The following is an 11,455-nucleotide window of genomic DNA, read 5'->3' as shown; positions in this document are numbered from 1 at the left end:
TACAAAGATCTCATTATGTCAATCATTTTGTATAATGCCCACTTTGGCATGTATCTGTCCAGCCCCATGCAACAATTGGAATACCTTCAGAGATACCTTACTAAAAGATACAAGTCCTAAACAATAGGTCTTGCATGGACCACCTCAAAGATTTTTTACTATACTCAGTATCCTACAGAGTGCTTAGAAGTGACATGTCTGGCATACAAAGCATCCTCTGACATAATACAGATGGCCCTACTGAACATCAGCAAGTCAAATGGCATCAGACACGGTATCTAAACTGAATGCTGTGGAGAGATGGATATATATCACAGAGGCTACCACTGTTCTGGAACAGACTATCCATTCAAATAAAGCAAAGCTCATCCATCAATATTCAAATGCAACTTGGATCTAAGGATGGGTAATAGAAAATGTACTCCAGGATTTCCCCTCATGCCACTAATGGATAGAGGCAGTTCCTAAATGCTGCATCCGTTACATGGCCCCCTCAAATTATCTATGGTATGATCAAGGTTGTTCTCACTAGGGCTAATATACAGTTATCAGCCATGGGGATAGCCAAAACCAATCAGAAAATGTTAATTCAAGCATCAAAAGGGAACTGACTAAACTTAAAATGTCCTCCAAGTGAACCTATGTTGCGGTAGCAAATAGTTATAAAAAATTACCCTTTTTAGCTCACTAAGTGTCCCTGTCACCCCCCCCCCCCCATCTTTAACCGCTTCTGGCACCTATGCATTGGAATAGAGGGAGAGATGCATTATAGCTTTCACTGTGAAATTTAATGCAATCTGTTACTCACTTAGATAATGCCACTTCAAGTACTTTACTCCTAAGTTTTTATTAGAAGAAGAAATGAAGACCTGATATTTTTTCTATTAGATTTGGTTCTACCTACATATGCAGAACCTAAGCTGTCAATGTACATCTATACAATGCAAAAATCATTCTCCTCTATTAGGGTAGTTGAGAAGGAACACTGGTAAACGGACAGCCTGAGTTTAGTTTCAGCAGCTACATTATGCATGAAGGATGGACAGGTGCCTGGTGCACATGGACATAGAAATATCTCTGTAAGGTCAGATGAGGAGGATGTACTGATACAGACTGCAACTCAAAATTTATTCTTGCTGAAGTGATAATTGCAACAAAAAGAGTTTCTGCAAGTTAAGAACTTTAATTCTGCAGATTATTCTGACTTGAAAGAAGGGGGGGGGGGTTCCAGACCAGAAAGAGATCCCACAGAAGAATGGGATCCTTTATAGTCTAAACAGAAAGGAGCACTTCAGAAATGTTTTATATACCTTTAAGGAAGCTAAGGACAAGAATTTGAGCTCTGAGGTGAAGCTGGGGACAGATTTTAAATAAACCCATATCAAGTACATAACTAAGACCAGAAACAAAGATTTGCAAAATATATTCTAAAAACTGAAAGTACAAGAGCTATGAAATTATTACATAATTTCAATGAAGTCCATATTTAAAACAAGTCAATTTTTAGTTTTTAGTTTTCTTTTGAAGAAATGATACTCTGTATGACTGGCCAAAAAGGCTGGCTTACTGGCTCTCACTGGAGGTGGACAAGCCATGCACAGTTCTTCACAGGCACTGGAAAATAGGTTGGAACAAAATGGATCCTGAAGTGCCTATGGCAGACAGGTTTTGCCAAAAGATGAGGCAGAACTAAAGGAAATCATACTTTTTGAGCGAAATATTTGGATATCTGAATGACTTTGGAGTTGTGTTGTCTGGCTTTCTGGATAAACTCCACAATCAGAGGAAATGAGGAAAGTGCAGATGAGTCAATGGGGTCATTTCTGGATGTCAGCATACCCAGGGCACTTATCCACTGCAGGGATGGAGGAACAAAAACTGTTACAACTGACGATGCATGGGGAGGCAAACAGGTTACAACATGTTTTCCCTTAGTGATGGAAACATTTCTGCATTTATCAAGGGGATGAGGGACCAGTGATGGGGAAGAAAGAGGTAATTGGGTGTAATGAGTTGGCAGACTTTAAAAATTATAAAACACACGACTAAACAGTTCTGGATAAAGAGCCTCTTCAGAACAAGCAAATATATCATAAAAATAGATAAGGCTCACCACGGCTGAAGTAAAAACATGTATTTAATGACTGCAGTAAAAGTAAGCACGTTCACGTTTTACCAACGCTTCCTCAGACTTTAAAAAATCCCTGCAGACGACTGTCAGAAACACTGGGTGAGCAAATTGGTGTAATTAAAGAAATTTTCAGCTGTGATACAGAATCGGAATTGCTTAGACATAGTAAGATCTTGTGGAGTTTAATTCTGGTGGCTGCCAAAAAAAAACAAATACTAGAAAATGGAAATCAAGGTCCGCTATATACCAACCGTACTGGAGGTAGTGAATATAATAAAAGACATAAAAGAACTGGAAGTGGGATCTTTAGAAAAGGGTAGGAGCAAATTACCTAGAAAAAAACATGGGAATTATGTGAACAATACATGCAGAATAATGCTTTGCAGGAGGAATGAGGTTTAAGGGAAGGCAGGAATTGAATGAGCTATGTAATGTTCAATTGACAATGACTGCATAGAAGATTACATGTGATATATAATGTTTGCAGCTGAAAATACATCAATATGGTTTGCCCTCATTTATATAAATGTATGATTGCCTTTGTCATAAGTGCTAATTCAATACAGATATTTCGTTTTTTTTAAAAAAGGGGGGTTTGAGGAATCATTCATCCTGCATCAATGGATAATGGCTGAGCCTGTTCAGTAGTGAACTGGTTTCCTCTCAAATACAGTTTCCTATCAGAAAGTAATAGGATGACATAGACCATTGGACTGACTTGTATCAAAAACTGGGTAGACGTAACCACTACAGCAGATCAAAAAAGAACAGCTGTGTAAGCAAACTTATAACAGTTGATGTTCAAATGATTACTGCTGCAGTATCCCTAGCTATATGTATTATATCCTGCATAGCATATAACAGCCAGCCAGCTTTCCAAGTTTCAGGACACCCTCCACTTGCCCAAACCATTAGCTCCAACTGAGCTGACTAAAAGACTGGTTTGGGTGCCAAGCCCTTCAGAGCCTTCATGACAATTAAGAGAGGGAGGTGGAGCCTTTAGAGAAGTTTGCTAGGAAGAACAAAAAACAAATGTCCGCACCCTGGCCAACTAAAAAAAAAAACAAGAGGGGTGGAGGAAGAGAGTGGCTACTGCAGCAGTGATCATCCAAACATCTACTGTTATGGTAAATTTACTTGTAAAACTGTACAGTGTTCTTCATATTGATCACTGCTGCAGTAGCTTAAGCTATATGGGTAGATTACCATAATCTTAAAATAATTGGGAGGTGAAAGGAGAAGGGTTCAGGAGCACCCTGGAGAATAGTCTTAGCAAAGCCTGACCTAGATCTGGAGAAGGAATTGAACTTGCAGTGCTTTGTAAAATCATATACAGCAGACCAAGTTGTTGCTGCTAGAACAATTCTAGAGTCCAACTCTCCAAAAAGCCATGGATGAAGACAAGACCCTGGAAGGGTGTGCCTTAACACTGCCTGGAATAGTTTTGTTGTGGTGAGAATAAAAAAAGCTAACAGCCCAAGACAACAATTTGGAAATAGTCTGTTTTGACACAGGTTGTCCCTTCTTACTTTCACAAGAAATTAAAGTTAACTTCTGATATTTTTTTTTTTCGGTCAAGACAGTACCCGAGTTGTCTGCAGACATCCAAGGTATGAAGTACCCTTTCTCCCTCATTTTTGGGTTCAGGGAAGAACACAGACAGACAGTTTGGCTTAAATTAAACTCAGATACCCCTTTATGCATGAAAGAATTAGTTCTCAAGGAAACCCTGTCGCTGTGGAAAATAAGATGTTTAACCCAATATAAGAGCTTGAAACTCAGATACTCCTCTTGCAGAGGTCAGAGTGACCAGTAACAAATAAAACTGTCTTCCATGTTAAGAACCTCATGTCAGAGAAATGAGTTGGTTCAAATAAAGCAATTGCTAGCTTCTCTAACACAAAATTAAGATCACAAAGAGTCGTCACTGGTTTTCCTGGAGGTCTCTTAAGCACTACACCTTTCAAAAACAGTTTGACACAAGAATGTCTTGATAGAGGGGGATCCATTGGCAGACATGCTGAGATGGCAGACAAATGAACCTTGATGGCATAAGACAGGCCATGGGAAAGTAACTCACACAAATACTGTAAAAACACAAAAACTAGGCTTGAATGGATGCTGGTTATGTTGTTGGCAGCAACTAGAAAACCTTTTCCATTTTTTAATATATGATTTTCTAGTAGCTGGCTTTCTTGCCTCCATTAGTACCTGCTGCACAACCACAGTAAACAAGTGCCTAAAAATATTAAAACCCTATCATTCAGGAAGTCAGCTGAAGATGTATGGGGTCAGGATGCATCATACACCCATGTTCCTGTGTGTGTAGATTCAGTTTATAAAGAAGTTTGTGGAAACTGCCCCTGGCAAACTCCAAAAAGAGGATAGAACCACTGTTGCCTGATCTGGAAGGTAGTCATCACAATGATCTTGTGGGATTCCATCTGAATCTTCAGAAGTACTCTGGATATCAGTGGAAAGGGTGAAAAAGCACTCAGGAACATTCCTGCCAAGGAAAAAAAAAAGGCATTTGTCTTCCAGACCTTCTTGCATGGAGTCCTGAAGCAGAATTCTGTCAACTGATTGTTCAGAGAGGTGACTAAAAGGTCTACTCAAGGAACTTCCCACAAATGGAGCAAATCTTGGAAGACTCATCTAGTTTCCATTCATGTTGGTCTGTCTTTGTCCTGCTCAGCTTGTCAGTCACAAAATTCAGCTCGGATAGAATGTAGGCTGCATGTAGAGAGAGATTGCACTGTAAAGCTATATCCTATGCTAACATGGCTAGTTTGTATAGGGGGGTAGGATCTGGTCCCCCCTTGCTGTTTAGGTACCATATTATGGTGGTATTGTCTGCAATAACTTGAGGAGGTCCTGGGGACCAAATAAGTTTCAGAGAGTTGAGTGCCTAGATAACAGAAAGCATCTCTGTTATGTTTATGTGCTTGTGTCTTTCTTTGTAATACCAGAAACTTGCAAATTTATCCCCCTTGACACTGCTCCCCAAGCAAAGTCTAAGGTGCCTGTGGTGACTGACTGCTCGGAGGAGCACAAGGGAGATATGGATTCAGGGATATTTGATGTCTCTACTCAGTGTTTTCTCTTCTCACAAATCCTAGAACTGGAATCTGAAAAGTTAATGGAATTTGGTGATGGGACCAAAGAGCCTTCAGATACTATTGTAACTTGCAAATGGGAAGCTCAAATGGAAGGATGATGAACCCAGTAAGAAAAGGAGAGTAGTATTGCTGGAACTGAATTGATCCTCAAGTCTTGATGAGTAACTTCATGTGGTGGACCCTGTTTTCACAAAATGTCATCAAGATGACAATGATATATAGACTGCATCCCTGTGGTAGAAGGTAGTAGTAGTAGTCCACAAAACTCAGAAACACTGACAGGTCACAAGAGACCCATAAAGATGACAAATGAGCAATCAGGAAGAAATAATGTATTATTATTATTATTATTATTATTATTAAGCAAGAAGCCCAGAAATTTCCACATAAAAGATATTCAGAAAAATTAAGAGAGAAATTATAAGAAAGAAAAATAATTGCGCATGAAAAACTGTCAAAAGATTGAAACAAAAATTTGAATTATTTAATACAACAGATCGAAGAAAAACATTACATAGACAAGGAAACTTTCTGGAAAAAAGAAGTAACAGATGAAGTGCAAAAATATAGAGAACAAAACCGAGAGACTTTTGAAAGGTATGAAAAAGAAATATGGAACTGGGAAGTAAAGAAAGAAAAAGAGAAATGGATATGGTGCAATATTTATGCAAATGAGAATACTAAATTAATTGATTAAAAAAAAAGCAGCTCCAAAGATATTTGAAGAGAAACACAGGCAAAGGCACCCAGATATAGACAATTTCACAAAAAAAGAAAACAAACAGAGAATGTATAAATGAGGCTTAATACGGTAGAAGTTAAAAAAATAGAAACTGAAGCTATGGCTTATCTGCGAAGTGAAGTATTCAGTGTGGAGAGTCCAGCACAGGCAATGTCACAGCATGAAGGAATAATGGGTCTCCAGATTAAAGAGTGGTAGGTGGATCAGGAGGCATCCGAAGATTTTTCAGATAGAGATGCTCTAGTACCTTCTCTAGGAGACTAGCACGAAAGTCCAGTTGCAGCTGTAAGCAAGAGAAAGAACAGGAAATAGATGCAACTCTAACACTGGCAATGTTGCAGAGTGGTGGGTCAAACGGTTCCCATATGAAGGAGCAGCTGATGAAGCAGGATGCATCTGAAGAGAATATGTCACAGAAATATGTTATGGAACTTTCTGTAGACGACTTACAGGGAATGGAGAGCAAAAGATGATTTCAATCCAGAAAAAAATGATTTAAAAAATGATTTAAGAGAAAACTTTTCAGATTTAATACAGATGGATAAACATCTTACAATTGATGGAAAAATAGTTTACAGAAAATAAATAAGATCCAAAATGTTAGAAGACTGGTAAAACTTCATTTACAATAAACTTCTGAAACTTATATACCATACATTTTTGGATTTGTACATCTATCTATTGTGATCATTGTCCGTCCTGTCGAGCAGGGTTCTTTCCTCTACCATCGTACAGTTCTTGTGTAGCCTTGTTTCATACTTGTGGTAACTTCATTTATGTGATATAACAGAAATAAGTAGAATATATCACTGTACAGCTAAATTAATAATGGAAAAAGTGTTTCCAAAAACAGAGTAACAAAGGAAAGGAAGAGAGCAAGTAGAATGCCACCAGGGAAGCATCGATTAGGGAAAACTATAAAGCAATTAAGACAAGAAGTATCACTGTTAGAAGAATAAAAAAGGAACAGATCATCAAAAATATTTAGAAAGATAGATGTGGTAAAAGCAGTGCACAGTATTAAAACAGACCAGGATCTATCATACACTATTGCCAATAATAAACTAAAAATATCAGCACAAGCATTAAAACTTAGAAGATATGTAGATAAATATAAAGGAAAAGCATACAAATAAGCAGTTCATTGAGGACCCAAAAAAAGTTTTATAAAAAACTGGGAAACAAAACAAAAGAATAGAAATACCACCAACAAATAAGAACTAGACACATTTTGGAGAAATATTTATGAAGACTTGTTGAACACAACAGAACCGCAGAATGGATAGAAGAATTAAAAGAAACAGAAAAGAGTTCTAACATAGAGAATATAAAATGGGATAAAGCAATGGTCAGAGAAACTGAGACAAAATTAAGAAAAGCCCCTAAATGGAAAACCCCAGACCCAGAAGCAGTACGTAACCAACCTGGTTAACAGGAAAAATTCTCTCCTTAAAAGTGAAACTGCAACCCACCTTAAAAACGTTAGACCAATAACTTGCCTCCTGACAGTATAAAAATTATATACTAGAAATTAGGCAGAGTTTTTAGTCATTTAGAAAAAATTCAGTCATTGCATTAGATCACAAAAATAAACAAAAGAAAGCCATATGGAACAAAGGATCATTTGTTGTTAAATTACGCCATGATATGGAATTGTAAAAAAGGGAAGAATTTATGCAAGGCATGGATAGATTACAAAAAAGCATCTGACAGCATTCCACATTTGAGGATAAAGGAATATGTACAGATGTACACTACATTGATCAATTACATTGCAGCGGCCATGAAAGTGGCAAATCACTTTGCAGCAGAGCCATGACAAAGGGCAAATTACTATCCCATGGATAAACATCCAATTGGGGGATACTGCAGGGTGAACATCTGTCACTGCTGTTGTTCTGTCTTGCCCTTAACCTATTAAGCTAATTACTGAACAGATTAGGCTAGTGTTACAATTTGGCTCCAAGATACCAGCCTTGTTTAAAGATATCCGATTTACCTTTTGTAGATTACTTAAATCTGTATAGTTCATCACATGAGGAATTGAAAGCACAACTACAAATGGTTAAAATTTTCTCAAATGATATAAGAATGGCATTTGGCCTTGATAAATGTGCAACAGCAACATCTGAGATAGGAAAGCAGCAGCGCCAAGCAAATTATCAATCTGGGACAGGAATGTGATATAAAGGAACTTGAGCAGGAGACAGTTTATAACTATTTGGGAATAGATGAAAGATCAGTAATAAAACATGAACAATGAGAATAAAACTTAGTAAAGACTACTTCAGAGGACTAAAACTACTACTGAAAACTGTCTTGACCTCTAGGAATAAAGTCCAAGCTATAAAAAAGTTTGCTCTTCCTGTCCTAACTTAACAGTTTTGGGGTGACCAACTTGTCCCAAAAAGTATTGTATCAGTTGAACGGGAAAACAAGAAAAAATGCTTCAAGCTTATCAAATGATATATACAAATCAGTGTATAAAAACAGTTTATATTTCTTGCTCTAGAGGTATGGGCCTCCTCAAAGTTGATTACAAGTATAGGCTTGCAGTCATGGGACTGCATACATATCTACTGACCTCACCAGATCCAAACAAAGTGAAAGTTTTAAAACATGAAGAAAAGATGTCTAAGATGACATCCTTGCTTAGTTTACATGCAACATTTTGGTGTAAAGTGGGAAAATAAATTAAACCAAAAGTGGTCAAAAATCAGACAGCAACTTAATGTGCACCCCCCCCCAAAAAAAAATAATATAAGGAAAAAGAGCAGATGAGAAGGAAAAAATTGGAAAATCCATAAGTACAGAGATCTCTTGGACCAACCTCATGCTGACCAAGATGTGATGCAGGAATGGTTAAAGACCGAGGAACTGAAACCAACAAATGAAAGATTAATAATGGCAGCCGAGTATAGTGGACTACATACATGTTGGTTTACAAAATTCTTTGAACATGAGGGAGGAACAGACAATTACAAGTCCTGTAAAAAAAAAAAAAAAAAAGAACAGAAAACAGCCACACTTCTTGTTGCTGGGTGGGTTTGCAGAGGGCCTATGTACTGAAAAACACAATAATGTAGCAATACTGTTGCACTGGGGATTGTGCAGATACTGCAATATAGAAGTAGTTGAGAAGCATTGGAAACATGAACCACAAAATATTATAGAGGATGAAGAAGGTATATCACATGACATTATCCATTACCAACAGTTCAAAAAAATCGATGAGAGACAACCGGATATAGTAGTTCATGAAAGAAAGACAAGGTAGCAGTGACCATGGAATTTGCTACACTGTGTCATATGTACAGTGAGACAAAGTCATAAAATACCAGGATTTGCAGTCAGAAATAAAAACAATGTCGAAGAAAGACACTCAGACAGTTCCAATAGTAGTTGGATCAACAGGCCTAACAAAAATAATTTATGGTCATACTTAGGGATGCTACCACTACATGTAACTCGGTATGAATTTTAGGGGGAATCAATTCTGGGCTCATTGTGGATGGTAAAAAGAGCACTTTTGGCTAACATCAAAGACTGAAACAACACCAATTTCATGAATTTTAATTGTACCATTATCTAGGAATGTGGTCCATTCCCATCATGGTATTAGAAACCCAAAAGACTTGGGAGAAATTAAACAGGAAGTCTTTCCAGAAGAGAATCAAAGAAATCATGAGACCTAGAATCCTGAAGTATTCCCTCGCAGTAACCAAAGTTTGACTGGAAAAAACTGGAACAGATCTAAATACAGATCTACTTTTTCCTGTGGAAGAAAAACTTTTTGTACCAAGGTGTCTAGAAAACACCCCAGGAAAACAATCCTGTGTGATAGAGCCAAAAAATACTTTTGAATGTTCTTTTAAAATCCCAGCCTACATAGGAGATTTCTCACCAGAGTGAAAGATTCCTGACACACTGAAAATTCTGAAAGGTTAAGCAAGTCACCTAAATATGGTAAAATGTGGATACCGTGTAGCCTACAATGGGCTATAAGTGTTGCTCGCCACTTTCTAAACTCTTTTGGAGCACTGGATAGCCCAAAGGGTAAGGCAGACAACTGACTATCAGATCCAGACATAGAAAGCCTTAAGAAACCATTGAAGTCTGGATGGATACAATGTGATAAGCATCTTTTAAATCTAAGGTTACCAAAAAACTCAAATGAGGAAGAAGAGGTCATAAAGTGAAAACATTCTGAACTCTGGCATTATCACAAACTAGTTCAGGAAAGAGATGACCAAAACTAGTCTCCAGGCATTTTCTTTCTTTGGTGCCAGAAACATTCTTGAGTAAAAACCTCTTTCCAAATGGGAAGGGAGTACAGTTTCTATTTCTCCCCGAGAAAGAATATGATGTAGAACAGGAAGGCACAGAGGAGTTTGGTCTGATGAATGTGGAATAATTCCCTGGAAAGGAGGGATTTCTTCCCAGTGCCATTTGTAACCCTGCTGAATCAGTCTCAGAATCCATTTGTCTGAAGCAATCAGTTGCCAGACACAGAAACTGAGATTCAAACTTTCTTGAAGGGACAAGGGACTTCCAGGGTGGGAGGGAAGGGGGGGCAAGTTCCCCTTACATAGTCAATCTGACTTACTTGACTGTCCCTTATTCTGGCGTGAGGTCCTGGTTTCTTTTTGCAATATCCTTGTCATTGTTTTTCAAAGGTCTGCTTATCAGCATTTTGTGGAGAGTGTTTTGTTTTGTTTCTTGCCAAAATTGAATGAGGAAGCAGAAAATCCACTGGAAAATTTGGAGAAGGAAGGCTGAAAAATCTGAGAGAGTCCCTGTATCAGCTTACTCCTCATCCCATTTTTGATGACTTCTGCAGCAGACAGACCAAAAACTAAATCTCTATCCAAATGAGAAGTTAAAATCTTATTTTCTACATCTTCTGAGAGGTTCTGAGAATGCAGCCAGGCAAACCTCCTCAACACAGTACCAGTGGCAATAACTTGGATGTAGTATCTACAGTCATAGACACTTTTTAAACAATGGGTAGTGACCCGAGAAACTGAAAAAAAAAATAGTTGTGTAAAATCTTACCATAAACATAGATATCCTTCTCCTTTCTGTTGCAGTATTTCCTACACGAGTGAGTTCTCCGCTGTAGGCGACCTAATGGCCGGTATACAAAAGTCTTTCACTACTGTAGAGTACATGGTACATTGGCCATAAAAGACGTACGCACACAACAACCTCAGAAAAGAATGCCCCAGGAGGAAAGCCAACCTAAGGAAAGTAGTGTATGACCATCCAAGGTAAAGAACCAATAACCAGGGGGAAGGAGGGAGGGATTGGAATACTGCAGAGAAGAGAAGGACGTCTATCTTTAGGGTAAGATTTTACACTAGTCTATGTCCTATTGCAGTATTCTTTACATGAGGTAGAGTACACAAGCTCATGAGGAGTGTGTGGAAGAAGCAGTCAAGCTCTCCAGAAAGCCATGGAGTA

This window comes from Protopterus annectens, chromosome 6.part1 (assembly GCF_019279795.1).
Source record: "Protopterus annectens isolate FY-2018-M chromosome 6.part1, PAN1.0, whole genome shotgun sequence".
NCBI classification, from domain to species: domain Eukaryota; kingdom Metazoa; phylum Chordata; order Ceratodontiformes; family Protopteridae; genus Protopterus; species Protopterus annectens.
Note: the sequence above shows the minus strand (reverse complement) of the source record.